Below are 25806 nucleotides of genomic sequence, written 5' to 3'. Positions count from 1 at the left end.
AGGGGAATCAGGTTGTCTCATGTGGGGCTCACAGTCTTAATCCCCATTTTACAAATGAGGTCACTGAGGCACAGAGAAGTTAAGTGACTTGCCCACAGTCACACGGCTGAGCAGTGGCAGAGCTGGGATTCGAACTCATGACCTCTGACTCCAAAGCCCGTGCTCTTTCCACTGAGCCACGCTGCTTCTCTAGTGCTGCTTAGGGAAAGAGCACACGCCGAGGAGTCGGAGGACCTGGGTTCTAATGCCGACTCCGCCGCTTGTCTGTTGTGTGACCTCGGACAAGTCGGCTTCATTTCTCCTTGCTTCAGTTTCTCCGTTTGTAAAGTGGGAGTGAAATCCGACTCCTCCCTCCTCAGACTGTCACCCCTGCGTGGGGCAGGGACCGTGTCCAATCTGATTGTCTTGGCTCTGCCCCGGGGCTTAATACAGTGCTTGGCACATAGTAAACGCGTAACAAGCACCGTAATAATAGTGTGGGGTGTGTTGGCTTGGTTCCCCCAAACAGGTAGGAAGGTTAGAGAGTAATCTTTCTCTAGACCTCTACTTCCTTGTTCCTCGTTCCCCTTTTAGTTTAAGCAACCTTACCGTAATAATAATGTTGGTATTTGTTAAGCGCTTACTAGGTGCCGAGCACTGTTCTGAGCGCCGGGGTAGATACAGGGAATCAGGTTGTCCCGCGTGGGGCTCACGGTTTTAACCCCCATTTTACAGATGAGGTAACTGAGGCCCAGAGAAGTGTGGCTCAGTGGAAAGAGCACGGGCTTGGGAGTCAGAGGTCATGAGTTCGAGTCCCAGCTCTGCCACCTGTCAGCTGTGGGACTGTGGGCAAGTCACTTAACGTCTCTGTGCCTCAGTTACCTCATCTGTAAAATGGGGATCAACTGTGAGCCTCACGTGGGACAACCTGATTCCCTGTATCTACCCCGGCGCTTAGAACAGTGCTCGGCACATAGTAAGCGCTTAACAAATACCAGCGTTATTAAGTGACTTGCCCAAAGTCACACACAGCTGACAGGTGGTGGAGCCGGGATTAGAACCCATGACCTCTGACTCCTAAACCCGGGCTCTTTCCACTGAGCCACGCTGTTCATCCTAGGAGGTTCCCATGATCTAGGAGGAAAGAAGCAAAAGTCCGCTGAAGGGATTTGGAAGTCGGGACAGTCTTGAGCCCACCTCTTCTTCTAGTCAACAGCTCAAACCTGCCGCACAGCCTGAAAGAGCTACAAAGGTGTCACTGTTTTAAAAATAATCAGCTAATATTTGAGTTGCCATCGGGGACCTATGTGGAACTTTAAGAAGCCAGGCCGGTTACTTGATTTGAAAGCAGCGTGGCCTAATGGAAAGAGCCTGGGCCTGGGAGTCAGAGGACCTGGGTTCTAATCCTGGCTCTGCCCCTTGCCTTCTGTGTGGCCTTGGGTAAGTCACTTCACTTTCTGAGAAGCAGCGTGGCTCAGTGGAAAGAGCCCGGGCTTAGGAGTCAGAGGTCGTGGATTCTAATCCCAGCTCCACCACCTGTCAGCTGTGTGACTTTGGACAAGTCACTTCACTTCTCTGGGCCTCAGTTACCTCGTCTGTAAAATGGGGATTAAAACCGTGAGCCCCACGCGGGACAACCTGATTCCCTCTGTCTACCCCGGCGCTTAGAACAGTGCTCGGCACATAGTAAACGCTTAACAAATACCAACATTATTATTATGGTAAGGTTCCTGTTTACCTTGTATCTACCCCAGCGCTTAGAACAGTGCTTGGCTCATAGTAAGCGCTTAACAAATACCAACATTATTTTCTGGGCCTCGGTTTCCTCATCTGTAAGATGGGGATTCGGTGCTTGTTCTCCCTGATTCTTATTCAGTCTGGATTCTTATATTTAACTCAGAGTTTACTACCGTTAAGTACATAGTAAATGTTTCACAAATACTATTATTATTATTGATAAAGAATTCATTGAAATTCAGTTACTATTATGTACACACAAAACTGGGGGTTTTGTTAAAAGTAGAAGACCACCAATCTGCAAGTTTATATTCAGCCTAACATAATAATAATGTTGGTATTTGTTAAGCGCTTACTATGTGCAGAGCACTGTTCTAAGTGCTGGGGGAGATACAGGGGAATCAGGTTGTCCCACGTGAGGCTCACAGTTAATCCCCGTTTTCCAGATGAGCACAGAGAAGTTAAGTGACTTGCCCACAGTCACACAGCTGACAAGTGGCAGAGCCGGGATTCAAACCCATGACCTCTGACTCCAAAGCCCAGGCTCTTTCCACTGAGCCACGCATGTTACTTGGAAGTCCAAGGCTTCTATACAAAACATTCTTACCCATTTAGGACAGTGAAGTTTTTGTTCTTCCCATTCTTCAGAAATGGTCTGGCATTTTTTCCCCCCCTCTCTAGCACACCCAGCTCTCTTTGACTTGGAAGCAAACCAAACTTTTTTTTTCTTTTCCTTGCATGGCTCAAGATATCTCAGAGTAGAATTTCTTTAAGGCTTTTCACAAATAATAATAGACCTGACCTCAGAGCGACTATCCAATGGGAACTTTACCGTCGCTTCTTGGTTATGGGACGCTTCTAACCCTTTGTTACTTTGGAATTTGAAACTTCCTCAGGCTGTCAGATTCCTGACTGTGAAGGTGCTTTTAAAAAAAAAGCAAAGGTATATATATATTTTTTTCCAGGTAGAAATGTTGAAGGGTACCTATTTCGAGTTGGATTAGTTATGTTAGCATTTTGCTCTTCTGTATGACTTGCTTATTCTCCCTGTTAACTCATTTCTAGACTGGAGTTGTGGATAGATTTATTTCAAAAAAGAATAACTTAAGAGAAGCAGCATGGCTTAGGGGATAGAGCAAGGACCTGGGTTCTAATCCCGGCTCCGCCACCTGTCTGCTGTGTGTCCTTGGTGAAATTACTCGATTTCTCTGTGCCTCGGCAACCTCCACTGTAAAATGGGGATTCAGACCGTGAGCCCCACGTGGGATAGGGACTGTCCAATCTGATTGGCATGTATCTACCCCAGGGCTTAGCACAGGGTCTGGCTCATATTCAGTGCTTAACCGATACTAAATAAAGAAGAAAAAACTTGCTGTAAAGCAGACACTAGGTTGCTGTGGATCCCAATAGAATGCGCTGGATTTCCACAGTAGAATGCTGTGGATCCCAGTACCTTAATAGCCCTTGATCTCGGGAAACTTTCAGGAAAATGATGTTAATGATAATTATGCTACCTTTAAAGTGGTTAAAACCACTTGCCGAGCACTTACCGCATGCCGAGCATTGGGCTGAGGGTTCGGATTGAGGGAAGATGATCAGATGGGGCCCAGCCCCTACGCCAAGTGGGGCTTTTAGTCTGAGTGCCACAGATGAGGAAACTGAGCCTCTGAGAAGTCACATACCTTGCCTGAGGTGACTCACAGGTGGCAGAACTGGGTTTAAAAACCGAGTCTCCTGACTCGTGGTCTCCTGCTTTTTTCGTGGCCCATAATGATGCCCGTTTGCGCCCACATGATAAAAAATAATTTTTATTATGGTATTTGATAAAGGCTTACTATATGCCAAACACGAAGTTCATTCATTCAATAGTATTTATTGAGCGCTTACTATGTGAAGAGCACTGTACTAAGCGCTTGGAATGTACAATTCGGCAACAGATAGAGACAATCCCTGCCCAATGATGGGCTCACAGTCTAATCAGGGGGAGACAGACAGCAAAGCAAAACAGAACAAAACACAAACAAGACAACATTATCACCATAAATAGAATCACGGGGATGTATATCTCATTAACAGAATAAATAGGGTAATAAATAATGTATACAAATGAGGACAGTGCTGAGAGAAGGGGTTGGGGAAGGGGGAGGAGCAGAGGGTAGAGGGGGAGCAGAGGGAGAAAGGGGGAGCTCAGTCTGGGAAGGCCTCCTGGAGGAGGTGAGCTCTCAGTTGGGCTTTGAAAAGGTGAAGAGAGTTAGCTTGGCAGATGCGAGGAGGGAGGGCATTCCGGGTCAGAGGTAGGACGTGGGCCAGGGGTCGACGGCGGGACAGGCGAGAACGGGGGACGGTGAGGTGGGCGGCAGAGGAGCGGAGCGTGCGGGGTGGGCAGGGGAAAGAGAGAAGGGAGGAGAGGTAAGAGGGGGCAAGGTGATGGAGAGCCTCGAAGCCTAGAGTGAGGAGTTTTTGTTTCGTGCAGAGGTCGATAGGCAACCACTGGAGGTTTTTGAGGAGGGGAGTGACAGGCCCAGAGTGTTTCTGCAGGAAGATGAGCCGGGCAGCAGAATGAAGAATAGACTGGAGTGGGGAGAGACGGGAGGAAGGGAGATCAGAGAGCAGGCTGACACAATAATCCAGCCGAGATATGAGAGCCCGTAACAGTAAGATAGCCGTTTGGGTGGAGAGGAAAAGGCGATATTATAAAGATGAGACTGGCAGGTTTTGGTAACGGATCGGATGTGTGGGGTGAACGAGAGAGCCGAGTCAAAGATGACACCGAGGTTGTGGGCTTGGGAGACGGGGAGGATGGTCGTACCATACACAGTGACAGGGAAGTCAGGAAGAGGACAGGGTTTGGGAGGGAAGATAAGGAGCTCAGTTTTGGACATGTTGAGTTTTAGGTGGCGGGCGGACATCCAGGTGGAAATGTCCTGAAGGCAGGAGGGGAGACGAGTCTGGAGGAAGGAGGAGAGAACGGGGGAGGAGATGTAGATTTGGGTATCATTGGCATAGAGATGATAGTTGAAGCCGTGGGAGTGAATGAGTTCACCAAGGGAGTGAATGTAGATGGAGAACTGAAGAGGGCCAAGAATGACCCTTGGGGAACCCCAACAGTTAGAGGATGGGAGTGGGGGGGAGGAGGAGCCTGTGAAGGAGACCGAGAATGAATGGCCAGAGGAGAACCGGGAGAGGATGGAGTCCGTGAAGCCAAGGTGAGATAAAGTGTGGAGAAGGGGATGGTCGACGGTGTCAAAGTCAGCTGAGAGGTCGAGCAGGATTAGGATGGAGGTGCTGGGGTACTAAGCACTGGGGTATTTACAAGGTAATCAGGTTGGACCCCGTCCCACTTGGGGCTCACAGTCTTAATCCCCATTTTACAGATGAGGGAACTGAGGCCCAGAGCAGTTGAATGACTTGCCCAAGGTCACACGGATGAAGTTGTGCCAGTGGGAGGGGTGAATACCGACTGACAAGTCAGGGTGGATGGAGGAACTGCTAAGGACCCAGAGTGAGGGTTGTAGGGCTGGGGGTGGGAGAGGGTTGGGGGGAGGGTCTCTGGATGAAGGAGTCAGAGCTGGGGGATGGAGAGTAAGGGGCTGGGGGATCCCTCTCTCTTCCTCGTGATTGGAGTCGCTTGGGGTAGGGGGTCTGCAGCCCTGAGCACAAGCGGCAGACATCTCGTGTGCCGCTCTGTGTGTATTCTTTTCAGAGTCTCTGTGTGGCTCAGTGGAAAGAGCCCGGGCTTGGGAGTCAGAGGTCATGGGTTCAAATCCCGGCTCAGCCTCTTTTCAGCTGTGTCACTTTGGGCAAGTGACTCACTTCTCTGTGCCTCAGTTCCCTCATCTGTAAAATGGGGATTAAGATTGTGAGCCCCATGGTGGACAACCTGATTACCTTGCCCGGCACTGTGGGTACCTGGCCCATAGTGAGTGCTTAATAAATACCATCTTTATTATGATCATTATTGAGCATTCACTATGTGCAGAGCACTGCATTAAGCGCTTGGGAGAGGACAATACAAACATCAAGAGGCACATTCCCTGCCCGCAGTGACTCCCAGCTCTGCCACTTGTCAGCTGTGTGACTGTGGGCGAGCCACTTCTCTGTGCCTCAGTCATCTCATCTGTAAAATGGTGATTAAGACTGTGAGCGCCACATGGAAGAACCTGATCACCTTTTATCCTCCTCGGCATTTAGAACAGTGCTTGGCACATAGTAAGCGCTTAACAAATGCCATCATAGTTATTATCATCTGTGGGAAATCACAGGGAAGCAGCATGGTCTGGTGGAAAGAGCCCAGGCCGGGGAGTCAGAAGGACCTGGGTTCTCATCCCGGCTCCGCCGCTTGTCTGCTGTGCGACCTTGGGCAAGCACTTCTCTTCTCTGGGCTCCCTCATCTCAGATGGGTTCCCTCATCTGTAAAATGGGGATTGAAACGATGAGTCCCATGTAAACTCATTGTGAACAGGGAATGTATCAGTTTATCGTCGTACTGTCCCAAGCGCTTAGTAAAGTGCTTTGCACACAGTAGACGCTCAGTAAATATGAATGTGGGACAGGGATTGTGTCCAACCTGATTGGCTTATATCTATCCAGTTCAGTAGAGTGCCTGGCACATAGTAAGCACTTAACAAATATCATAACGAAAAGAAAGATTGCTCCCACTGGGTGCCCCGCAGTGCCAGGCTGAGGATGGATGCCAGGCAGGGCCTTGTAATTTAGGCTCCTGCAGGACTCCTTGATTCTATTTATTTGCTATTGTTTTAATGAGATGTTCATCCCCTTGATTCTATTTATTGCTATTGTTTTTGTCTGTCTGTCTCCCCCGATTAGCCTGAAAGCCCATCAGAGGGCAGGGACTGTCTCTATCTGTTACCGATTTGTACATTCCAATGCTTAGTACAGTGCTCTGCACATAGCGCTCAATAAATACTATTGACTGAATGAATGACTCCAGGACTGATAAGCTTGCGAGGGGCAGGGAGCGTGTCCGCTAATTTTTTGTGTTGTACTCTCTCAAGTGCTCATACAGTGCTCTGCACAAAGTAAGTTCTCAATAAGTACCATTGATTGAGTGGATTTGGGAAATGACTGTTAACAGGTTTTCTTAAGGTTTGGAAGGACCTCTGTTCCCTGCCTCAGGCTTGTGACAGTCTGGTTGGAGGTTGCTCCTCCTATGTCTGTCTCTCTGTGTGTCTGTGTGTCTGTCTTTGTCTCTCTGCCTCTGTCTGTCTCTGTCTCTCTGTCTGTCTCTGTCTTTCTGTCTGTCTCCTTGGAATGGTGCACGGGGACACAACCTTTTGTGGAAAATAGAGGCATATGTTTCTGGACCTGGAATTGCTGGGGCCCAGTTGGGAGCTGCCGCAGTCAATCAGTGGTGTTTCCTGAGCGCTCACCGTGTGCGGAGCACTGTATTAAGCACTTGGGAGATTACAATACCACAGAGTTGGTAGACGCGAGACCTACCCAAGAACTTCCAGTCTGAGGGAGGAGCTGCACTGGATCAGTCGTTCCCCTCTCCTTTGCTTTCGGAAACCATCTCACACCCATGAGACGGGATACTGTTGTAGAAGACCTAGGGGAGCAATTCTGAGCCTGCCTCCCTGCCACCTCCAAATGTCTGCAGTCATCGCGCTCAGAAAATTCATACTTGACATCTGATCCCTCACGCTGCAGTCTCAGTCCCTTTCTCCTTGTCCTCAGGTCGGAAGAGATGAGGAACAGCTGGTAGAGTAATCCTCGTTCATTTAAATAGTGAAATTGCCTTCCGGTCACCTTTTTCCAGGGTAACCAATCCCAATTGTTTGAACCATTTCAAACCACCGATCGTGTTTGAGATTCTTCTCCCAACCGTTTTACTTTTCAAGTTCTCCATTTTCCAGTCCAGTTACGGAGCCCACAGCTGGATACGGCACTTTACTAAAGGTCTGACAATCTAACTGAGAAGCAGTGTGGCCTAGTGGAAAGAGCAAGAGGCTCAGATTCGGAGGACCCGTGTTCTCATCCCAGCTTTGCCACTTGTCTGCTTTGTGACCTCGGGCAAGTCGCTTCACTTCTCTGGGCCTCCTTTACCACATCTGTAAAATGGAGTTAAATCTGTGAGCCCTTGTAGGACATGGACTGTGTCCAATCAGATTAGCTTGTATCTACCCCAGCACTTAGTACAGTGCCTGGCACATAGTAAGAGCTTAAATACCCTTGAAAACCCCCCCACAAAAAACTTGGGAGAACTGTATATCTCATTTCTGTGCTCTGTTACAGTCGATACACCCCAGAATCTTGTTGATATTTTTGATACCACTCTACTGTGGATTCATAGTAGTTGGAACTATTATATCTCTTAGATCCTTTTTAGTTTTGTTGCAGGGAATTAACTGTTTGTGTACTTTTTTTGCAGTTTTTTTTTTAAAAGGACTGTCTCCAGCAATCAATGATATTTGTTGCCTTCTAGACGTAGTAGACATGATTTCTGCCCTCAGGGATCTTACAAGCTAGTGAGGGAGATAGTTGCTAAAGGCAGGAGGAAACAGTAGAGTAGAATTATGTCTGTCTAAATGCAAAGGTCCTCTGTCAGGATGGCACCTGGAGAGTTTCCAGTCCTGTACCAGTCTTGACTATGGGAAGGAGAGTCAAGCAGAGACCTGTCCATTCCATTCCTAGCTTGGGCAGTGGCTAGCCAGTGGAAGGCAATCTGCTACAAGCCAAAGCAAAACTCCTTACTCTGGACTTCAAAGCTGTCCATCCCCTGGCCCCCTCCTACCTCATCACCCTTCTCTCCTTCTCCAGCCCAGCCCACACACTTCGCTCCTCTGCCGCCGCTCACCTCCTCACAGTCCCTTGACCTCGCCTGTCCCGCCGTCGACCCCTGGCCCCCGTCCCACCTCTGGCCTGGAACGCCCTCCCTCCTCGAATCTGCCAAACAATCACACTTCCCCCTTCAAAGCCCTCAAACTGCTAAAAGAGCACACAAAACAGTTATTTCCCTGTAACAAGAATAAAAAGGATCTGCTGAAGGCTCACCTCCTCCAAGAGGCCTTCCCAGACTGAGCCCCCCTTTTCTTCAGCTCCCCCTCCCTTCTGTGTTGCCCTGACTTGCTCCCTTCGCTCTTCCCGCCCCACAGCACTTGTGTATATATGTATGTATCTATAATTTTATTTATATCCGTGCCTAATTGTTTTGATGTCTGTCTCTCCCCTTCTGGACTGTAAGCCTGGTGTGGGCAGGGATTTTCTCTCTCTATTGCTGAATTGTACTTTCCAAGTGCTTAGTACAGTGCTCTGCACCCAGTAAGCGCTCAATAAATACAACTGAATGAACTCGCCTGTGCTGGGCAGCAGCAGCATGGGAGAAAATCGAGGGCGAAGACTGCACGGAAGAAGGCAATGGTCAACCACTTCTGTATTTTTGCCGAGAAAACTCTCTGGAGACACTGCCAGAACGATTGCAGGTGGAAGTGGGGAGTTCTGAGAGAGATGTCCATGGAGTCAATGTGGGTCAGAGACGACTCGACAGCGTAAGACACAAAAAAAATGCCAATGCGGGAACAGTATTCAAATCTTTAGGTGGCAGCAGATTGTAAATAAGATCCTTTTGCATCACCCTGGCACTTGGATTTGCATCCTTTATTTCCCTCTCCCTCAGCCCCCCGGGAGTGATGTACATATCCACAATTTATTTAAATTAGTGTCTATTTCCCCTTCAGGACCGTGAGCTCCTTGTGGGCAGGGAATATGTCTGTCAACTCTGTTATATTGTACACCCAATGCTCTTCACACAGTAAGCACTCAATAAGTACTACTGATCCTGAATTATACGGGCTGTTACCCCTCGAGGGGTGGGATTGTGTCTGTCTACATGATTGTGCATAATAGTAATTAAGTGCTATGGTAGATACAAAATAGTCAGAGTGGACTTAGTCTCTGCCCCACATGAGGTTTACAATCTAAGTAGGAGGGAATTGGATTTAATCCCCATTCTGCAGGTGAGGAAATTGAGGCACGTTAAGCATCACGCCCAAGGTCACCGAGCAGGCAAGTGGCAGAGCTGGGATTAAGACCCAGGTTGTCTGTCTCCCAGAGCCAGGCTCCATCCACTAGGATACATTGCCTAGTGTTGTCTCTGCACTCAGGAAATGTCATTGGTTGGGAATGCTGAAATGGTGTATGGGGGCGGTGGAGAATAGAGAATGGGGAGATGAGAGATTAATCCGGGAAGACCTCCAGGAGGAGTTATGATTTCAGGAGGGTTTTGAAGATGGGGAGAACAGCACTCTGCCGAATGTGAATGGGGAGGAAACGTCAAGCAGGAGGGCGGGCGTGGGCAAAGAGTCAGCGGCAGGAGGGATGAGGAAGATGAGGTGAGTATATAGCATTTACTATTAAGAAGGGTTCTTATGGGTATTTGTGCATTTTTTAAATTGGGAGTCTTAGCTTTATTAAATTTATTTTTTTTTTAAAGGGAGTTAACATTAGTTGAGGATCTTTGGCAAAGAACTGGGACTCGGATCAGTAACTAAAAGGCTGTGAAATCTCTTTCCATAGATCTAATCAATTAGTCAATCAGTGGTATTCACTATGTGCTTACTATGTGCATAGCACTGTACAAAGTGTTTGGGGGAGAATTAATGGACACATTCCATGAGAAGCAGCGTGGCTTAGTGGATAGAGCCCGGGCTTGGGAGTTAGAGGACGTGGGTTCTAATCCCAACTCCGCCAATTGTCTGCTGTGTGACCTTGGACGAGTCACTTAACTTCTCTGGGCCTCAGTTCCCTCATCTATAAAATGGGGATTAAGACTGTGAGTCCCATGTGGGACAAGCTGATTCCCTTGTATCTACCCCAGCACTTAGAACAGTACTTGGCACATAGTAAGCTCTTAAATGCCACTATTATTATTTATCATTATTATGCTCGTAACTGGCTTACAGTCTAATGGACAGTAGACTCTAATAGTAATAATAGTAATGATATTTGTTATGTGCTTAATTACGTGCCAGGCACTGTTCTAAGCACTGGGGTAGATACAAAGTTATCAGGTTGCACACAGTCCCTATCCCACAAAGGACTCACGGTCTTAATTCCCATTTTACAAATGAGAGAACTGAGGTACAGAGAAGTTAAGTGACTCGCCCAAGGTCACACTGCAGAAGAGTGGCGGAGCTGGGATTAGAGCCATGACCTCCTGACTCTTAGGCCCATGCTCTAACCACTAGACCAAACTGCTTCTATCTGTGTGGTTATTCACATCGGAAAACATAGAAAAGAACACCCTTTGACTTTATTTTTATTGAAATTAGGTGCTCAGGTGACTTTTTTTTTCCCATGGTCCAAAATTTTACCAGTAGTCCTTAACATGAAAGAGTAGGAAGAACACAGTAATTCTTTTTCTAGATGAAATCTAGTTCAGATTACGTAATGCCGACAGGAACTATATTCCAAGGATTGTGTAATTTGGTCTTGGGAAATAGCCCCTTGTAAATCAACTACTGCTGAACATCATGAATTCAGTCGTATTTATTGAGCGCTTACTGTGTGCAAAGCACTGTACTAAGCACTTTCTACGCTATCAGGAAACAAGGAAAATATTCAAGTGAGCCAAGCTTCCGTTTTAAACTCGGTCACTTTGGCGGGGTTTTCTCCTTCTCCCCTTCAAACAGTGAGGTTTCCTCAAGGCTCAATTCTCGATCCACTTCTATTCTCCATCTCCACCCACTCCCTTGGAGAACTCAACCACTCCCACAGTTTCAACTCCCATCTCTATGCAAATGATTCCTGAATCTCCCTGTCTCCTTCTCTGCAGTCCTACATTTCCTCTTGCCTTCAGGACATCTCCACTTGGATGCCCCTCTGACTCCTCAAACTTAACGTGTCCAAAAAAGAACTCGTCATCTTCCCACCCTAACCCTTTCCTCCCCCATCTTTCCCATCATTGTAGACAACAGCGCTATCTTCCTATCTCACAAGACCTCCGCGTTCTCCGTGACTCATCCCTCTCACGGTATTTGTTAAGCGCTTGCCGTGGGCCGGGCACTGTACTGAGTCTAGGGTAGGTGCAAGCTAATCACGTTGGTCACGGTCCGTGTCTTAATCCCCATTTTACAGATGAGGTCACCGAGGCACAGAGAAGTGAAGTAACTTGCCCAAGGTCACACAGCAGACAAGTGGCAGAGGCAGGATTAGAACCCAGGCCCTTTCTGAGTCCCAGGCTTGTGCTCTGTCTACTAGGCCGTGCCGCTGTCATTCATTCAATCATCTTTTTGAGCACTCACTCTGTGCAGAGCACTGTCATAAGCGCTTGGGAGAGTACAACAGCAGTGACACATTCCCCACCTGCAGCGATTCAGTCTAGCACCAAATCCTGGGAGTTTTATCTTCACAGCATTTCTGTGATCCAGCCCTTTCCTCTCCATCCAATCTGCTGCCACCCTGATCCCATCCTGCCTTGATTACCGCATCAGCTTCACTGCCTCCTGTCTCTCCCCACTCCAGTCCATAATTCACTCTGCCGCCGCGATCATTTTCCTAAAATAAGTTCAGTCCACGTCTCTCCACTTGTCAGAAACCGCCAGGGGTTGCTCACCCGCCTCTGCATCAAACGGAACCCGTCGCCGTCGGCTCTAAGGCTCTCCGTCAGCTTTTCCCCTCCTACCTTAACCTCACTGATCTCCCACTACAACCCAGCCCACACACTCCGCTCCTTTAACGCCAGCCTACTTATTGTACCTCAGTCTTCCTGTCTCTCTGTTGACCCCTTGCCCGCATCCTCCCTTTAGTCTGGAACATCCCCCTTCATAACCTACAGACCACCACTCTCCTCACCTTCAAAGCCCTCCTAAAATCACATCTCCTCCAAGAGGCCTTCCTTGACTTAGCCCTCATTTCCCCTGCCCCTCCCTACTGCATCATTTATGAACTTAGTGGGTTCGAATCCCGGCTCTGCCACTTGTCAGCTGTGTGACTTTGGGCAAGTCACTTCGCTTCTCTGTACCTCAGTTACCTCATCTGTAAAATGGGGATGAAGACTGTGAGCCCCACGTGGGACAACCTGATTCCCCTGTGTCTACCCCAGCGCTTAGAACAGTGCTCTGCACATAGTAAGCGCTTAACAAATACCAACATTATTATTATTATTATTACCCTTTTAAAGTACATGCCCTTCACCCCACCCTCAGCCCCCAAATACTTAGAGCCTTTATAGCCAGCCATTTCTAATTCTGATTTATTCCGGCATCTATCTCCCCTTCTAGACTGTAAGCTCCTTGGGTGCTGGGTTCATGTGTACCAACTCAATTGTGTTGTACTCTCAAGTGCTTAGTACAGTCCTACTAAGGCACGTAGTTAGCATTCTTTAAATACTGTTGACCGGTGATGTATGATTTACGTGAACATCTACAACATGGGAGTTGGCTTCCCTATAGCTGGGGGTCGTAATTCACAGTAGGGGGGAGAATTATTCTAGTAGAGAATACAAGTTGGACGCTAGAACATCGTAGGGGCTTTCAGATGGCAATTAAAATGGACACATCAGTTATAGACTTGGGAAATTGCAACCTGCAATGTCATGGGATCGCTCCTGGAAATTTCTCCTCCCTCCTTCCCCCAACTCTTCCAACAGACTCTGCGAAAGGAAGAGGGGAATATATGAAAAATAAAATGCCTCTACTTCAAACCCCAGTTTCAAGTTTGATTCCATGTTAGGTTTATTCTCAGGAGGTGGTGTTGTAATTGGACAAAGATCTCTTTGGCTAGGCTAATGATCCCAGTATTTGTGATAAATCAGGCCTTGAATGTTAATATAACACGGTGGATTTTGTTTTATGGTATTTAAATGCTTTGCCAGGCACTGTACTGAGCACTGGAGTAGCTACACACTAATCAGTTTGGACACAGTCTCTGTCCCACGTGGGCTTCACAGTCTTAATCCCCATTTTTCAGATGAGGTAACTGAGGCCCAGGGAAGTGAAGTGATTTACCCAATGTCACACAGCAGACAGGTGGTAGAGCTCAGATCAGAACCCAGGTCCTGACTCCTAGGCCCATGCTCTTTCCATTAGGCAACGCTGTTTTTCAAGCAGGTGGTTCTGGTTATGTGAATTTATATTTTTTTCCACCTGCAAACAAAACTTAGATGAAACGAAGCCCATCATAAGATCTGGTGGCCCAGACAAGGAAGCTGGCCTTAGTTGCTGGAACCCTTAACTAGCACCCCGAGGGGAGAGAGAGATTAGGGTGGATTTAGATATATCAGAGAACAGGGGGTTACAGAATTCTGCCTGTACTTCTAGACTGAGCTCGTGGTGGGTAAGGAATGTCACTGTTTATTGTTGTATTGTACTTTCCCAAGCACTTAGTTCAAGGCTCTGCCCACAGTAAGCGCTTAATAAATACGATTGAGTGAATGAAGTAATTCTGTGTATGATAGGTAGCTCTTCAAACAAGACTAGGGGGCTGTCTTTGTTTTCAGTGACTTCGGAAAATAGGAGAGATGATTAAAAATGAAATATTTAAGCTATTGTCTCCCTTCCTCCCTTTTTTTGTGTTTTGTTGTGGGTAAAGAATGCACATAAAGCTTCCTGCCAAGCAAGTTACAGGAACTTGAGCTGTTCTTTTCTACATGGAGGGCTGATAGGGTGGAAGTAAAGAATCTGGTCCGACCTGGGCTTCTTTTCTACCGGTGCATTTTGTTGGTCTAAAGTAGCTCCTTAAACCCCTTCCCCAGGACTTTGGAAGTAAATTAAGCACTTTGGGAGGGGAATGAGCTCTGCTGGTTGAATTTTACCAGTGCAACTTGGGGACAGGGAGAGTTGGGTTTATTTTTAGCAAACCTGGCAATTCAGGAGTGAATCTTGGATTTTTTTTAATTAGAAGTTTGAAAAGACTGGAAACGTGGACTGTAAAATCCCATGGGAAGTTTTTGGGTTGTTTTTTAAAGCAGCTGAATAGACCCATCACTTGCTAATGTGACAATTCTTACCCAGTTTATGCATTTCACTGAGGATTTGAGGTGTCGATGTTCTCATAGAAAAGTGAAAATGTATTTCATGTATTATACCTACCAGGTATATCAGAAGGGGATATTATTGGCAGTGCATTTTATTTGCCCATGAACTTTTGGAACTGGGTATTTGTGAAGGTGGTGTTTGCTCTTCTGCCCCGTTGTTGTTTGTGGAGTTTGGCCCTTGTTTGATTTCCAGCTCTTAGCATCACAGTTTCTACCCAGAAGCTACCCAATCTTGATTACCTCTACGCCAGTTTGGTTGGTTTCCCCCCATCCCCATTTCCCTCTTCCTTGGGACCCTCATGGGCCTACATTAGTTTATCCCAGGAGTGGGGAGGTTTGCAGGGAAGCCCTTCTCTAGACTAAGCAGAGACTACTGTAGGCAGGAAATGTTTCTACTATATTTGTTATAGTGTACTCTCCCAAGGGCTTAGTACAGTGCTCTGCACACAGTAAACTTCAGTAAATACGATCGACTGCCCCAGGCCGCCTGACTAATACGGAGTTGAGTGTGATGTCTCGTTCATGAATCAATCAGTGGTATTTGAGTGCTTACTGTGTGCAGAGCCTTGTACTAAATGCTTGGGAGAGTTTGGTACGGTAGAGTTAGCAGACACGTTCCCTGCCCACAATGAGCTTATTGTTCTGTTTGAACGGCATTCAAGCGCTTACTATGTGCCAAGCACTGTTCTAAGCACTGGGGGAGATGCAAGGTTATCAGGTTGTCCCGGGTGGGGCTCACAGTCTTAATCCCCATTTTACAGATGAGGGAACTGAGGCATAGAGAAGTTAAGTGACTTGCCCAGAGTCACAGTTAATCCGATCGGGGACTGTCTCTGTCTCATGTGGGGCTCACAGTCTATTTGGGAGGGAGAACAGTTTCTTAAAGTTCTTGCCCTTTCAGTTTAGCAGAGTCATACCTTGAATTCATTTTATTTTTTCCTTCCCACCCTTTTGCCATCTGCAACCAGCTTGTCAATATCTGTGCACTGGAGGTGAGAATCTCTTAACTAGTAGTATTCGGATCGGATCCAGGGAAAAGAAGGTCAAAGCTATTTCTCTGTGGGTATCTTTCCATGGGCTTTAACTTAAGTCACTTTTCTGGGCCTCAGTTCCCTCATCTGTAAAATGGAGATTAAGGTCGTGAGCCCCATGTCAGACACATTGACTGTGTCCAACCTGGTTAGCAAGCAGTGTGTCGTAGTGGATCGAGCACGGGAGTCAGAAGGACATGGGTTCTAATCCTGGCTCCACCACTTGTCTGCTGTGGGACCCTGGGGAAATTGCTTCACTTCTCTGGGCCTCAGTTACCTTATTTGTTTCAAAAAAAAAAATGGGGATTAAGATGAGGCCAATTTGGGACAGGGACTGTGTCCAAGCTGATTTACCCCAGCACTTAGAACAGTGCTTGGCACGCAGTAAGCCCTTAAATATCTTAATTATTATTATTACCGCAGTGTTTAGCACAGCACAGTAAGCACTTAACAAGTATCATTAAAAGAAAATAATCCAGAGTGAGCCTGGACAACCTGACGAAGGAGAGCACCCGGTCAGTCAATCAGTCAGTTGTCTTTATTGAGCACTTACGGTGTGCAGAGCGCTTGGGAGAGTACATAATATAATATAACAGACACATTCCCTGCCCACAACAAACTAAGAGACTGGGGGTATCAGAAGGGCTTTCTTCCTCTACGTGGAAGTTGATTAAGGGAGGGGTTCCACAAGTCCGACAGTTGCCGGGATCCACGGTTGCAGATTCCTTTTGAAAACAATCATCCTGGCCTGCATCCATCGAGCAAGCTGTCATATTTATTGAGCGCTCACCCGAATGGCAAGGGACCCTACTTTCTCATTGTCACACAGTGCCTCAGTCAACAAGATACAAATGGAAATACCTTCCAGTAGCTTACAGTAGACTGCAACCTCGTCGCTCTAGACCGTGAGCTCGTTACGGGCAGGGAATGTGTCCGTTTACTGTTATATTGTACTCTCCCAAGCGCTTAGTAGCAGCGTGGCTCAGTGGAAAGAGCCCGGGCTTGGGAGTCAGAGGTCATGGGTTCTAATCCCGCCTCCGCCGCTTGTCAGCTGTGTGACTTGGGGCAAGTCGCTTCACTTCTCTGTGCCTCAGTTACCTCATCTGGAAAACGGATTAAGACCGTGAGCCCCATGTGGGACAACCTGATCACTTTATATACCCCCCCCAACAGTGCTTAGAACAGTGCTTTCCACATAGTAAGCACTTAACAAATGCCATCATTTGTTACAGTACAGTGTACAGTGTTACAGTACAGTACCCTGCACAGAGTAAGAGCTCAATAAATATGATTCGGTGAATGAGGTAGCATTTATTGATTTATTTTTAGTTTTTATGCTATTTAAGCACTTAACTGTGTGCCAAGCACTATTCTAAGTTCTGGGTTAGATACAGGTTAATCGCACTGGACACGGTCCCTGTCCCACATGGGGCTCACGGTCAAATCCCCATTTTACAGATGAGGTAATTGAGGTACCAAGAAGTGAAGTGACAGGCCCAAGGTCACCCAGCGCTCAGAATATAGTTTCACCTTTATTCATTCAATCGTATTGAGCGCTTACTGCGTGCAAAGCACTGTACTAAACGCTTGGGAGAGTACAGTATAACAACAAACAGATATATTCCTGCCCATAATGAGGCCATCAGCAATGTTGGTTCCGAGGACAATCCTGCTGCATTGGGAACTTGGTAGGACTGAAAGTCTTAGTTTAAGCACAAAGAAGCCCCCTGCTTAATAATAATAATAAAAATGTTGGTATTTGTTAAGCGCTTACTATGTGTAGAGCACTGTTCTAAATGCTGGGGTAGATACAGGGTAATCAGGTTGTCCCACGTAAGGCTCACAGTTAATCCCCATTTTACAGGTGAAGTAACTGAGGCACAGAGAAGTTAAGTGACTTGCCTATAGTCACACAGCTGACAAGTGGCCGAGCTGGGATTCGAACCCATGACCTCTGACTCCCAAGCCCGTGCTCTTTCCTCTGAGCCACGCTGCTTAACTGCTACCCGCTAGGCTTGGTAAGCTTCTCGAACGCAGGTTTCTGCTAATTTTTTTTTTTGGACCCTCCCGAACACTTAATATAGTGTTCTGCCCACAGATGCTCAGGAACTGCTGTCGATGGATTAAGATTCCACCAACCCTTAGAAATAACAGTAAAACTCATTGGATTGTTTTGCAACTTCTGGAAAGCTTCCCAAGTACATCTGTACATTTATCTTTCCTTCTCAGGGACTTCCTAGATTCATTTAAAGGTATTTTTTAAGGCATATCTGGAAAATGTGAGTGCTTATTGCTAGCAGGCCCCTAGGTGGAAGCCAGTTTGCTAGGGGAGCGAAATTGAGTAGTCAAATCACTTGCTTGCTCTTCCCAAGTAGAACCCCCGAAATGAACCCATTAGACGGTAAACCTCATTCTGTTAATTCAGGGCCAGGGAAAAGGGTTGTTAATTGGCTTGATTTAAGCAGTAAGCTTAATAATGTTTGTGGAGTTAATATAGCTTCACTTGATCATTCTCTTTGATTAATTTTCGCGGACGCACAGTGGAGAAGTTTAGGTAAATCAGCCTGAGGTTGTATTTGTCATCACTGGCTCAGACTCTGCAAATGGAATTAAGTGTATTTTCTTTTAAATCGGAAGATCCGTGATAAATATTGGCATGGAGAACTAATCTCCAAATAATAGGTTTATGGAGTGTGTGTCGGGGGAGCGGGCACAGCTGGGGCTTCTGGAAGGTGATGTGGAGTATGGTATTTAAGCTCTTACTATGTGCCAGGCACTGTACTAAGCGCTGGAAGATGGTGGGGAGCCTCCAAGAGGAAGTTAACATGGATGGCAGTAAATGACGATCCTAGAGCCAGGATCTTGCTCTGTCCCTGTGGATGCTACATTCCCTCACTCGCTGCGAAGCAGCACAGGGCTAAGGGCCAATGGATTTTCCCTTCCATTCATTCAGTCGTATTTACTGAGCGCTTTCTGTGTGCCAAGCACTGTACTAAGCGCTTGGGAAAGTACAATACAGCATAGAGACAATTCTCTGCTCACAATGAGCTCACAGTCTGTTGGGGGGAACATAACGGCATTTGTTAAGCGCTTACTATGTGCCAGGCACTGTATTAAGCCCAGGGGTGGTTACAAACAAATGGAGTTGGGCATAATCCCTGTCATCCATTCAGTCGTTCATTCAGTTGTATTTATTGAGCGCTTACTATGTGCAGAGCACTGTACTAAGCACTTGGAATGTACAATTTGGCAAGAGATAGAGATAGTCCCTGCCCAATGACGGGCTCACAGTCTAAACGGGGGAGACAGACAACGAAACAAAACTCAGTCTCAATCCCCACTGTACAGATGAGGTCACTGAGGCCCAGAGAAGTGAAGTGACTTGTTCAGGGTCACACGGCAGGCAAGTGGCGAAGCCGGGATTAGAACCCATGACCTTCTGCTTCCCAGCCCGTGCTCTATCCACTACACCATGCTGCTCTGTGCCTCAGTTTCCTCTTCTGTAAAATGAGGGTTAATCCTATTCCCTCCTACTTAGACTATGAGCCCCATGTGGGTCAGCCGATGAACTTGTGTCTACCCCAGCGCTCAGAACAGTGCTTGGCATGTAGTAAACACTCAACAAGTACCAAATTATTATTATTATTATTGTCCTCCCTGGCCGAGTCTGATTGGGCTGCAAGAAAGGATCCTTAGCACCCTTCAGGTTGACCTCGGGCACATCCCAGAGTCAAACTCAGCCATCTGTACCAGGTCGGCTGAACGGTGTCGAGCTGAACTGTGATGGCAAAACCCCTGGATCGAGTCCCCCTTCGCATTGGTGGGACTAACGAAATCCGGTATTAGCACCATGAAGATGCCAGCGATTGGCACGGATCCCCGGAGTGGGCAGAACCGGAACGGACACGTTTTCGTTTGGAGTGATTTGCGACTCAACGATCGGTTTGGAGGGGGAAGCGGCCTTTCAAAATGACAGGGGCACACCCAGGGCCTATTGATTTGGTTCCCTGACCGCTGCTGACTCTTATTTCCCTCAGAGAGCCACGTGTGATTAGTCCCGCTTCATGACAGCGTTAGATCTAGTACAGTCCGATTCACGGGTGGATGCAGCATAAATTTTGGCATTTCCAAGCGTGACGGTCGAGTCTCTCGGTCCAACCACCAGGACTTGGGGACCGAGGACCCGCGCAAAGAACTCGATAGTAATTCTGGTAACCGTGAAGCGCTTACTACGTGCCAGGCACTGCACTGAGCGTTGGGGTGGATACCAACAGATGGGGTTGGACACAATGCTTGACCCACGTGGGGCTCACGGTCACAATGCCAGTTTTACAGATGAGGTAACTGAGGCCCAGAGAAGTGAAGTAACTTGTCCAAGATCACCCAGCAGACAAGTGGCGGAGCTGGGATTAGAACCCGTGACCTTCTGACACCCAGGCCTGTGCTCTGTCCAGTAGGCTATGCTGCTTGGGGTTTGAGCATCACCATTTGCAAGCTCTTATCCCTCCTGGTTATGTTCCGCTAAAGCCGACTGGATTACTGCATCAGCCTCCTCTCTGATCTCCCTTCCTCCCGTCTCTCCCCGCTCCAGTCTATGATTCACTCCGCTGCCCGGATCATCTTCCTGCAGAAACGTTCTGGGCCTGTCACTCCCCTCCTCAAAAACCTCCAGTGGTTGCCTATCAACCTCCGCACGAAACAAAAACTCCTCACTCTTGGCTTCCTCCAAGCCATCCCCTTGTCCCCTCCCAGCCACATCCAACATTCATTCATTCAGTCGTATTTATTGAGTGCTTACGGTGTGCAGAGCACTGTACTAAGTGCTTGGAAAGTACAATTTGGCAACATAAAGACAATCCCTACCCTACAAAGTGTGCGCAGTCTTGAAGGGACAACAGCCAACAACCACCTCACCCCTCCAGACCTCGTCTGACAGGCTGCTGGACAAATGGTCTCTCCAAAGTCCTGTCTGACACTAATTCTGTGATCGACAGTTGCCCTTCTCTTGGAAGTAATAATAATAATCATTATGGTATTTAAGTGCGTGTTAGTACACTCGCTCATTGTTAGTACTCATCATATCCCAACTGGATTACTGCATCAGCCTCCTTTCTGATCTCCCAACCCCCGTCTCTCCCCGCTTCAGTCTATTCTTCATTCCACTGCCCGGCTCATCTTCCTTCAGAAACGCTCTGGGCATGTCACCCCCCTCCTCAGAAACCTCCAGTGGTTGCCTATCGACCTCCATACGGAACAAAAACTTCTCACTCTAGGCTTCGAGGCTGGCCATCCCCTTGCCCCCTCCTACCTCTCCTCTCTTCTCTCTTTCTACCTCCCACCCCGTAGGCTCCGCTCCTCCGCCGCCCACCTCCTCACCGTCACCCGTTCTCGCCTATCCTGCCGTGGACCCCCGGGCCACATCCTCCCGCTGTCCCGGAACGCCCTCCCTCCTCTCCTCCGCCACACTAATTCTCTTCCCCTCTTCCAAGCCCTACTGAGAGCTCACCTCCTCCAGGAGGCCTTCCAAGACTGAGCCCCCTTTTCCTGTGCCCCTCCTTCCTTCCCCATCGCCCTGACTCCCTCAGCTCTTCCCCCCGCCCACCCCACAGCACTTGTGTATATATGCACATATTTATTATTCTATTTTATTAATGATGTGTACATATCTGTAATTCGTTTATTGACATTGCTGCTGTTGATGCATGTCCCCTTGCTTTGTTTTATTATTTGTCTCCCCCCGCTAAACTCTGAGCCCATTGGGTAAGGGATTGGCTCTTTTGCCCAATTGTACTTTCCTAGGAATTAGTTCAGTGCTCTGCACACAGTGAGCGCTCAATAAATACGAATGAATGAATGAACCTTACGGAGCTTGCTTGTCCAAGATATTTGTCGATCTGGCCATTGGACTGCGTAAGAGCCAGCAGGGTTCCTAGCCATTAATTCTGGTATTTTAAATATGCTTTTGTCCACGAGCACTCCTTGGGCTGAACAGAATTTGGCTTCCCACATACCATTAACTCGGTTAAGTGTCTACTTGCAACAGTTACCCGTTCTCCGAATATTTGTCCGTGTGTATTCATAGGTATTCATCTATAGATCTAGGTGTTTGTGTACCTGAATGTATATGCAGCACTCTGTGTGTGAACGTGGTACCCCCTTTTGAAAGCTTAGATGGGTGAAGCAGAGCTCCATCTTCCGTTAAACCCTCTTCGCTTCTAGTGGAGAGCCAGGCTCAAAGAGGATATTCGCTAAATTCTTTGCAACTAGTGCTTTGCAATTATGTTCTACCCTCTTTGTTCTTGAGCATATCGAACCGTTGGAGATGCTATCTGCGCGAACTCTTGCTTCGGTTTTCTTGGCCAGAAGGATACGGAAGATCAGTCAGCGGCGTATCCTGGGTTGTGCCCTGCTTCGTGTTATTCTTGGAGTAGAGAATTTCCTTAACCAAAAATCCATGTAAACTAAATCTGCTGGCCAGGAAGGAGAGCCTACTAAGAAGCAGCAGCGTGGCCTAGTGGATAGAGCGGAGGCCTGGGAGTCAGAAGGACCTGGGTTCTAATCCCAGCTCCGCCACTTACCTGCTGTGTGACCTTGGGCAAATCGCTTTACTTCCCTGGGCCTCAGTTTCCTCATCTCTAAAATGGGGATGAAGACTGCAAGCCCCATACGGGACAAGGACTGTGTCCAACCTGATTGTCTTGTATCTACCCCGGTGCTTAGAACAGTGCCGGACACGTAGCAAGAGCTTAACAAATGCCATAAAAGAAAAAAGTGCATGGGAGTGACAGACATCCATTGTGGCCACAACACTTACGTCAGCATAGTCATAGAAAAATGCTCTTATTATGTGTATTTTGAGGTCTGACCCTTCTTGTATCAGGTCACCTGCCAGAAGATTTGTACGGTATTGAAAACCTCTATTCCCTCCCGAGCTGGTCTGTAGCTCGGGGAAGCAGCGTGGCTCAGTGGAAAGAGCCCGGGCTTCGGAGTCAGAGGTCATGGGTTCGACTCCCAGCTCTGCCACTTGTCAGCTGGGTGACTGTGGGCAAGTCACTTAACTTCTCTGTGCCTCAGTTACCTCATCTGTCAAATGGGGATTAACTGTGAGCCTCACGTGGGACGACCTGATTACCCTGTATCTACCCCAGTGCTTAGAACAGTGCTCTGCACATAGTAAGCGCTTAACAAATACCAACATTATTATTATTATTATTATTATTATTAGCCCTGCAGGTAAATAAACTCACCATCTCCCACCATTCTGCACCCAGTAAGCGCTCAATAAATAGGATTGAGTGAATTCCATCTCTCTCTAGACTCTTGAGCTCGTTGTGGGCAGGGAATGTGTCTGTGAGTTGTTATATTGTACTCTCCCAAGTGCTTAGTACAGTGCTCTGCACACAGTAAGCACTCAGTAAACACGATTGAATGAATTCCATGCCAACTGCCGTGTCCTGGCCTCTCCCCTCCTCTCCTCATTGTCATTATCATCCGTGGTATTTATCGAGTGCTTACTGGTAGTTGAGTGCTTACTGTTTACTGTACTAAGCGCTTGGGAGAGTTCAAAAGAGTTAATAGACACCAGTGGATAGAGCACGGGCCTGAGAGTCAGAAGGACCTGGGTTCCGATTCTGGCTCCGCCACTTGTCTGCTGTGTGATCCTGGGCAAGTCACTTGACTTCTCTGTGCCGTAGTCATCTCATCTGCAAATTGGGGATTAAGACTCTGAGCCCTCTGGAGGGAGATGAGTGAGCTTGGAATGAGGGCAGCAGCGTAACCTACTGGAAAGAGCCGGGGCTGGGAGTCGGGGAACCTGGGTTCTAATCCTGGCTCTGCCACTTACCTGCTGTGTGGCCCTGGTCAAGTCACTTCACTTCTTGGTGTCTCAATTCCCTCATCTGCAAAATTGAGCGTTCAACACCTATTCTCTCTCCTATTCAGACTGTGAGCCCCAAGTGGGACCTGATTATCTTGTATCTACCCAGAGCCAAGTACAGTGCTTGAGAGTTATGTGCTTAACAAGTACATTTGTTCATTCATTGTCATTTTGGGAAGCAGCGTGGCTCAGTGGCAAGAGCCCGGGCTTCGGAGTCAGAGGTCGTGAGTTCGACTCCCGGCTCTGCCACTTGTCAGCTGTGTGACTGTGGGCAAGTCACTTGGCTTCTCTGTGCCTCAGTGACCTCATCTGTAAAATGGGGATTAACTGTGAGCCTAACGTGGGACAACCTGATTACCCTGTATCTACCCCAGCACTTAGAACAGTGCTCTGCACATAGTAAGCGCATAACAAATACCAATATTATATTTATTGAGGGCTTACTTTATGCAGAACCCTGTCCTAAGAGCTTGGAAAGTACAATGCAGCAATAAAGACAGACAGCTCTGTCCACAGCGCTTTCACAGTCTAGAGCGGGGGAGACAGACATCTATACAAGTAAACAGGCATCAATATAAATAAATAGAATTGTAGATATATATCTATATAAATAATTGCTGGGGGAAGAGCAAAGGGAGCGAGTTGAGGTGACGCGGAGGGGAGGGGGAACTGAGGAAAAGGGGTTAATTATTGTGGCAGAGGGAAGGAACAAGGGAGGAGAGGTAAACCTGGAATTGTGCTTGGGGAATGCCACTCTTTTTCTCTCCCTACTCCCTTCCCACCCCCCACCCCCCAATACTCCAGAGCAATGGTTGCCATGGGAAGCAGGAATTGGGGGGATGGTTTGGAACTTCTAGGAGCACATGGAAGCCATTAGGAGCATTCTAAGGCCCATTCATCTCCAGAGAACCATAGATAGCCCCTGGCTTTTTGGAAAGCTCTGTCGACCTTATCGAGGACTCTTCAAGGCAAGAACCAGTGTTTTTCATATCTTTAACTGTGGCCGGAAAAAGTACTTAGAGTCTTCGGAGGGGATGCAATAGAAAGAAGGTTTTTTTTTGTCTTGGAGGTGTATTTGAAACTCAAAACAATGTCTCCCCGTTTGTACAAATGCTGCCTTTTCTCTACATAGCTAAGTCCAAGGCAGAGAAGCAGTGTGGCTTAGTGCAAAAGAGTACAGGTCTGGGAGTCAGAGAGCCCCGGGTTCTTATCCGGACTCTGCCGCTTATCTGCAGGGTAACCTTGGGCAAGTCACTTGACTTCTCTGGACCTCAGTTATCTCATCTGTAATGTCGGGGATTAAGACTCTAAGCCCCAAGTGGGACACGTACTGTGTCCAACCTTATATCTTGTGTACATAGTAAGATAGTACTATGGCACATAGTAAGCACTTAACAAATTCCATAAAAAAATGATAGTAAAGCACCAAACCCAACATCTCAGCATGGGCGATGCCGTGTGAAACGGTTTAGATATAGGGACAGATTCCCCTCTAGAACCTGGTTTGAAATGCTCAAAATGTTCTTACCCGTGGCCGACCAGAAACTGTACTGTGAAGAGCATCTATTTGTCCCAGATCGAAGCACAAAGGGATCAGTGAACATACACAAAAAATGAATGGAAACTGGCAGGGCCTTCTTGCCTGCTTGCTGTAAAATGACTTGGCCGACGATCCGTTTCCTGGTATTATTTAGAATTTTATGCCGATATGCTTCCAAACAAGAACTTAGATTCAGCGGCTCTATTTCTTTGTCCTTTTCCCCTGTTCTTTCACCATTTGTGTATTATTTGATGTTTGGCAAGTGAGGTGCTGGGCCAAATACATGAGTGCTTTTCAAAATAATAATAATAATGATAATAATGATGGTGTTTGTTAAGCGCTTACTATGTGCAAAGCACTGTTGGTAAGCGCTAAGGGGGGATACAAGGTGATCAGGTTGTCCCATGTGGGACTTACAGTCTTCATCCCCATTTTCCAGATGAGGTAACTGAGGCACAGAGAAGTGAAGTGACTTGCCCAAAGTCACGTGGCTGACAAGTGGTGGAGCTGGGATTAGAACCCATGACTTCTGACTCCTAAGCCCGTGGTCTTTCCACTGAGCCATGCTGCTTCTCAAGTGTCGACCTTTCTCTTTTTCGCCCAGCCACCAGTTCGTCTTCTTGCCAGCTTGTATCTGAGAATGGTGCTT

General features: G+C 47.5%; 1 protein-coding gene and 1 long non-coding RNA gene across 8 annotated transcripts in view; one reads left to right on the top strand and one right to left on the bottom strand.

The window, feature by feature from the left end:
• The window catches only part of LOC114814765, a 32603-nt gene extending 7300 nt beyond the window's left edge, over positions 1 to 25303 (bottom strand). Inside the window, exon 1 of the long non-coding RNA XR_003762573.2 lies at positions 25146 to 25303. This is a non-coding gene — a long non-coding RNA (uncharacterized LOC114814765). The remainder of the gene's footprint in view (positions 1 to 25145) is intronic.
• ABCC5 (ATP binding cassette subfamily C member 5) overlaps positions 1 to 25806 on the top strand; it is a 105784-nt gene that overhangs the window by 11377 nt on the left and 68601 nt on the right. The gene's annotated exons all lie outside the window — the stretch shown is intronic.

Source organism: Ornithorhynchus anatinus, chromosome 1 (genome assembly GCF_004115215.2).
Source record: "Ornithorhynchus anatinus isolate Pmale09 chromosome 1, mOrnAna1.pri.v4, whole genome shotgun sequence".
Classification (NCBI taxonomy): domain Eukaryota; kingdom Metazoa; phylum Chordata; class Mammalia; order Monotremata; family Ornithorhynchidae; genus Ornithorhynchus; species Ornithorhynchus anatinus.
Note: the sequence above shows the minus strand (reverse complement) of the source record. Positions and strands in the feature narration are given on the sequence as shown.